We start from the raw sequence: 7,427 nt of genomic DNA, 5'->3' as shown, positions 1-7,427 counted from the left end.
CCGGTGGGGTCTTCTGCTGTTGTAGCCCATCCGCCTCAAGGTTGTCCGTGTTGTGGCTTCACAAATGCTTTGCTGCATACCTCGGTTGTAACGAGTGGTTATTTCAGTCAACGTTGCTCTTCTATCAGCTTAAATCAGTCGGCCCATTCTCCTCTGACCTCTAGCATCCACAAGGCATTTTTGCCCACAGGACTGCCGCATACTGGATGTTTTTCCCTTTTCACACCATTCTTTGTAAACCCTAGAAATGGTTGTGCGTGAAAATCCCAGTAACTGAGCAGATTGCGAAATACTCAGACCGGCCCGTCTGGCACCAACAACCATGCCACGCTCAAAATTGCTTAAATCACCTTTCTTTCCCATTCTGACATTCAGTTTGGAATTCAGGATATTGTCTTGACCAGGACCACACCCCTAAATGCATTGAAGCAACTGCCATGTGATTGGTTGACTAGATAATTGCATTAATGCGAAATAGAACAGGTGTTCCTAATAATTCTTTAGGTGAGTGTATATATATGAGATCACACAATTCCCAATAGGTGATGGTCACAGCTTATCTACTCCCCCTCCATGCACAACGACTTCTGCGTTGGTCACAGACCACTCCTACTACACTCTCACATAATTCATTGAGTCACGTCCAGACTGTTAGCAGCTCAGTGAAGATGGTAACTCCCATAATCACGTACAGGAAATAGAAAAAAAAATAAAAAAATTATAATATATATATATATATATATATATATATATATATATATATATATATATATATATATATATAATGAAAAAAATATCATTAGAATAAAAAACCTTTGTATTTACCCCACTAAAAATAATTCTAGTGTAAGAGACCCACAAAATCCATCGATTTGCTGAAGCTCTAAGGCATTGGTTGAAATTCGCAGTGGAAAATCTTGTCCTCCCTCTTACTACTGTAAGCACTTCAGATTTTCCACCTGCAATTCTGCTCCAGGGCGTAATCTGCCCTATGGGAACACACCCTTAAAGGGTTTATCAGTTTGATTTTTTTTTTATTTATGCTCTATACTGTAGTGCGGAGGGTGTTGTGCAAACATAAAATAAGCAGTACTCGCCTCATGGATCTCCCACGGTTGCCATACAAACATTGGCCAAACTTCTATAGCTCTTTGCTCCAGCAATGACATTCTGTGACCACTGCAGCCAATCACTGGTATGGGAGCAGCGGGGGATTCGTAAGGCGGGTGTTTGCAAAACACCCTCAGCACTATAGAACAATATTTTTATTTTGGAAAACTCCTTTTAAAAGGCCAGCTTCTATGCAGAAGTCATAATTATGTGTGCAGGAATTAAGCCCCGTCAGCAGTGATAGACCGATTCACTATTCCAGGTCTCCACACTTGAGCAGCACAAGGGTTAAATACATTCAGCTATATGAAAGCACTGGTTCTTGGAGCCACTGGGCTAATATGGAAAATGCTTGCAATCGATAGGAAGGTGATGATCAATATTCTGAATGCCTCCGTGAGATTGACAGGTTCTTATATTTCTCATTAATGGTTGTAAAGTTGTAAATGTGCATCTTAACTAGAAGTGCAGCTAACGGGGGATCAGGGGGTGTTCATGGTGTTCAGCATTATATACACCATCAGGCAAGGGTATCAGTAGGATGCACCATGGGAGAAAAATTGGGACTGGTCACAGGTGCTATGGTGAATAAATGAAGACCTATTTTTGGGAAACAAAGATCAGACCAGAGGTGGACTGGCCATAGACCCTACAGGAAAATTTCCCAGTGGGTCAATGCCCAGGGGGGTGACCAAGTGCTCCTCACACCACCAACCAGGTACATAATGATCTGATGCTTTTAGTATCAATTAAAGCTAGGGCATCAGGTACTCAGGATGGCGATACATTTGAATAGAGCAACGGGGAGGCGGTATTTCGTGGTGCACTGTGGTATTTGGTTCTGCTGGGGCGGTACTTTGTGCTGCACTACAGTATTGTTGACGCCACCTGCTTCTGTCATCCCTGCCTACTTGTGTTGCCCCACATTCTTTCAGTTTTTTGACCGGTCTAAAACATGAGGCTACTTTTAGGCTTCTTTCCATGGCCACTTTGAGTTCCTAGTCCGCCCCTGGCTCAGACAGGTTTCCTATACTTTAGTATATAAGGCCATAATTGTATGAGCGATCAAAGTTTTTAAAAATTGTATTTGGAATTTGGCTGCTTTGCCGAATTTTACAAAAATAATTTGCTTTGTGATGAAATACGTTGTCATGAAGCGCATTTTTTTTGTAAGTAGCATTGCTTGTGCCGCCCCCCTTCAGTCATTGAGCCCCTCAGATGCCGCGTTCATCGCTGATCGAGATCAATCTTAAAGCATTTTAGTGGTTGCTAAAAAGAAAAAAAATATATCAAATTGTACTTTCCTCATACATTTGAGCGCGAAGAGGCCTTTTGAAGATCCAGCACGAAATCTTGCACGGCGCGTGGTGACGTCATACGTCGTGCGGAATTTTCAAGCAAGATGACCGCGGTGGCCTCTTTGCGCTCAAATGGATGAGGTAGGTATGATTTATTTGTATTTTTACCACCATTTCAGTGAAACTCGTTTCGGTACCAGGATACACAAGGAAATTTTGTGGTACCGAATCAAATTTGTCCTGAAATTCGGATAAATATATAGTGTAAGGTCCATAAATATTGGGACATCGACACAATTCTAACATTTTTGGCTCTATACACCGCCACAATGGATTTGAAATGAAACGAACAAGATGAGCTTTACCTGCAGACTGTCAGCTTTAATTTGAGGGTATTTACATCCAAATCAGGTGAACGGTGCAGGAATTACAACAGTTTCCATATGTGCCTCCCACTTGTTAAGACACCAAAACTAATGGGACAATTGGCTTCTCAGCTGTTCCATGGCCAGGTGTGTGTTATTCCCTCATTATCCCAATTACAATGAGCAGATAAAAGGTCCAGAGTTCATTTCCAGTCTGCTATTTTCATTTGGAATCTGTTGCTGTCAACTCTCAAGATAAGATCCAAAGAGCTGTCACTATCTGCTTATGTTACGCCAAATGCTTCAGAACTCATTGGACGGCGCTTCACAGTGCAGATGGACAATGACCCAAAGCATACTGCAAAAGCAACCAAAGAGTTTTTAAGGGAAAGAAGTGGAATGTTATCCAATGGCCAAGTCAATCACCGGACCTGAATCCGATTGAGCATGCATTTCACTTGCTGAAGACAAAACTGAAGGGAAAATGCCCCAAGAACAAGCAGGAACTGAAGACAGTTGCAGTAGAGGCCTGGCAGAGCATCACCAGGGATGAAACCCAGCATCTGGTGATGTCTATGTGTTCCAGACTTCAGGCTGTAATTGACTGCAAAGGATTTGCAACCAAGTATTAAAAAGTGAAAGTTTGATTTATGATTATTATTCTGTCCCATTACTTTTGGTTCCTTAACAAGTGGGAGGCACATATGCAAACTGTTGTAATTCCTGCACCGTTCACCTGATTTGGATGTAAATACCCTCAAATTAAAGCTGACAGTCTGCAGTTAAGGCACATCTTGTTTGTTTCATTTCAAATCCATTGTGGTGGTGTATAGAGGCACAAATGTTAGAATTGTGTACATCTCCCAATATTTTTGGACCTGACTGTATACACACACACATATACAAAGAAATCTCTATTTAGACTAAGTAAAATAATAGAAATAGTAAATAAATAAAAATAATTATAATAATTGTACTCAAACTATGATTACATTTTAATGAATACACCCTATGTATAAGCAGAACATTTTCCCCTAAATTTTAAATGAATAAAAATTGAAACAAAGGAAAAAGTAAGATTGCTTGCAATATAACAGAATGAGTGGGGAAAAAATTAATGTACGGTATATTTTATGTAAATTTCAAGCATTTTTTCAGTACAATTACAATACCTATCTGTCTGCACACACAGGCACATTACCGTATATATTTTTTCCATACATACCATATATATATATATTTTGTACGCATAATGGATGCCATAACAGAAACCACGCACTAGTGTAAGACTGCTTCATCCCACTATGCAGCCATTTAAATTCTAGATCAGGAAGAAGCGCTGTGGACTAAGTTGCCATTTATGTTAAGGACCCATGGGGGACGAGGTGTTGACGCCAGTGAAAGTGCCTGCCTCACACATCCGGCTTAATAGCTGCGCGCTCCTGTGTGCTCCCTACCCTTCACATAATGCAGGGATACATTATCATGTTTATTTAGTGTTACACAAGATTTCGAGTTCATCTCTACGACCTTCCCTCGAAATGACCTTCATTTCATACCAGCCTAATGCCATTCAACTTCTTTTATTCCCTAAAAATAGAAATCAATAAACTGTCTGTTAGCTGCAGAGGGCCTGTGAAAGTTATGGGGTCCTGCACAGAGGAGCAGCCATTGCAGATTTCTGATACAAAGCCAAATTCCTAATGAAATCGGAGGGCAGAGGGGAGGCTAATGTGATTCATTGTGTGAAAGCGAGCAGATGCATTAATAATCTCAGGCAAATGCACGTGTTTCACAAGTCAACGGAAGGGAGATTAGGAGACATAGTTGAAGTCCCCTGAGTCGCTCCCTCGCTACCTCATATTATACGGTTGTTAATTTGTTTGCAGGTTTTATGGAAGTACATTATTTTTTTTATTTTTTTTTAGCATTTATCCTTATCGAGTCAAAAATCAGAGCACTTATGTTCTGTAGTGAGAGGTCATGGCTGGAAGACCAAATCCAACCTCAAGTTGATGCTCACCACGTACCGCCATATCCATGTATCCTCTAGGTCCTATTTTGAATGTTGGCTGCATGCCATAGAACTGAATCTTTATCCTATGCAAATTAACTAACTGCTGCAACGAGGCCGTCACCATTGCACCTCACTGCACTATAAGGGCTCTTTCACACGAGCGGATCCCGTGCAGGTAATCTGCTGCGTGAAAGAGAGCCAAGTCCCGTTCCGGACAGCGGAGCATTAACATGATTGATAATGCTATTGCTCTGTGTCTCACTGTGATCTTTTTACTACAAAACCACAGTGAGATACAGTTGTCACCGTGATTTTGTAGTAAAAAGATCACAGAGAGGCACGGAGCAATATCAGTCATGTTAATGCTCCGTGTCTCTGCTGTCCGGAACGGGGCTTGGCTCTCTTTCACGCAGCAGATTACCCGCACGGGATTCGCTCGTGTTAAAGAGCCCTAAGGGTACAGCCATACGGTCAGGTTTCTGCATGCAGTTTTGGAAGCCAAAACCAAGAGGGAATTGAAAAAAAGAGAGAAGAAGTTGTACATGTCCTTTATACTTTCTCTCCTTTTATGATCCCCTTCTGATTTTGGTTTCCAAAACTGCATGTAGAAACCTGACCGTGTGGCCGTACCCTAAGCCACCCGGCTGCCACGTCCCCCCAGCTTTAAGTGACAGGGCCGAGCAGTGATGTAGTCTGGTCTGGCCCTGTGTTACTGTGCAGGCGCTCTCTCTCTCTGGGAATTGGCGCATGTGTGCTCCATCAGTTCTGTCATTGGCACGTGTACAGAGGGCCTCACCCCTGGCAAGAAGCAGGGTTGTACTGTGCGTGCGCTGTTGCTTTATTAATCAGCATAAATGTTTAATAGATGTGGGTTCCACCTCTCCACGCATTAATAAGCTATCCTTAGGACAAGTCATCAATATCTGGGTCTTCTCCATTACTAATCAGCAAAATGATGCTACCGCAGCCACATAGGTGGGGCTTTGCTGCATTACCAAATTAACAAACTTTCTGCCAGTTAGTGGTTACGGTGAATTAATATACAAATGAAGCAATCAGAAAATGAGAAAAAATAAAACTACTAAAAATGTGGATTATGCTTATGGTCTACTTAAAGGAAATGTGTCACCAAAAATGTTACCTGCCAGTTAAAACCAGATTGCAGCACATATCCTTTTTTTCTTATCCGTTTTTATTTTTTGATTGTAGATTTTAATCTAGTTTCTGAATATGTTTATGGGGACGGCCTGAGCTGTTCTTAACAGCATGTACACAGCATTAAAAAAATTGCTTTATGGCAGCCTCATGGGCCATAGACACAAGGGTCAGGAGGAGACGTCGGTGACTTCTATGGGAGAGTTCTCTAGGCATGCTCTGTGGCCTGTGCAGAGGTCATTGTACAAGGGAATAATAGATAAGCTCTGACAATCGCCTATTGTGAATGGTGGATCCCGTCTTATCTATACACAGAGGTGATATCATTACAGGCAGGATTAGAATGACAGATAATCAGATAGCTTCAGTAAAGTGATCTGTACAGACCAACAAGTGGCGCCAATTATTAGAGTTAGTGACTGGTGCAAAAAACTACAGGATTTTTGGTTTCCATTTAAATATAACAATTGATATGGTAAATTAAAAATATCAAAAATTATTTAAACAGCACGTAATTTTCTGATTACATATTCCCTTTAAAGGGGATCTGTAAGCACTGCAGTTTTGACCATGCTAGACTGTTGACAGCACTGGCTAAAGGGCTAAATAGCTTGTGAGAAATACACGCCTCGTGCCCGCTTGACGTCACCTACGTCGAGCTCACAAGACGCAGTATGGTCATTTGTTACCAAAGTGTGACGTTACGCCCTCCAGAGGAGCAGGTAAGGTCAGCTTGGTACAGTTTACACAGACACCTCTTGTCCACACGGGTACAGAGAGGCAACAAGCTGAGGGGGCCTTTTCACTGCCGCCGTGAAATAGCGCCTTCTCAGCCTGGGAAATCTGCCACCAGCTTCTCGTTTGATATAAGCCCGGTCCGCTAACGGGATTATATAGGGTGAGAAACCAACCCGCGGTAGCTTATAACTAGGCCGAAACACGGACTTGGGGATTCGTGATCGAGATACAAGATAACACAAGATTAAATTATATATTTAATCGCCTTAAGGGCACACTAGATAACACACTATACACAGGGAATATATACAGCGGTCTGAGGTTACAGATACAGGTGATATACAGTCAGGTCCATATATATTGGGACATAAACACAATTGTAACATTTTTGGCTCTATACACCACCACAATGGATTTGAAATGAAACGAACAAGATGTGCTTTAACTGCAGACTGTCAGCTTTAATTTGAGGGTATTTACATCCAAATCAGGCGAACGGTGTAGGAATTACAACAGTTTGCATATGTGACTCCCACTTGTTAAGGGACCAAAAGTAATGGGACAATCGGCTTCTCAGCTGTTCCATGGCCAGGTGTGTGTTATTCCCTCATTATCCCAATTACAATGAGCAGATAAAAGGTCCAGAGTTCATTTCAAGTGTGCTATTGCAGCCAGCCAGTAGCGCAGGGGCAACACGTGAGGTGCACGTTGGACCGATGAGGGGCCAAAATAATAAACACACAG

Source organism: Bufo bufo, chromosome 10 (assembly GCF_905171765.1).
Source record: "Bufo bufo chromosome 10, aBufBuf1.1, whole genome shotgun sequence".
In the NCBI taxonomy this organism is placed as follows: Eukaryota; Metazoa; Chordata; class Amphibia; order Anura; family Bufonidae; genus Bufo; species Bufo bufo.
This window is presented reverse-complemented; position numbering follows the sequence as displayed.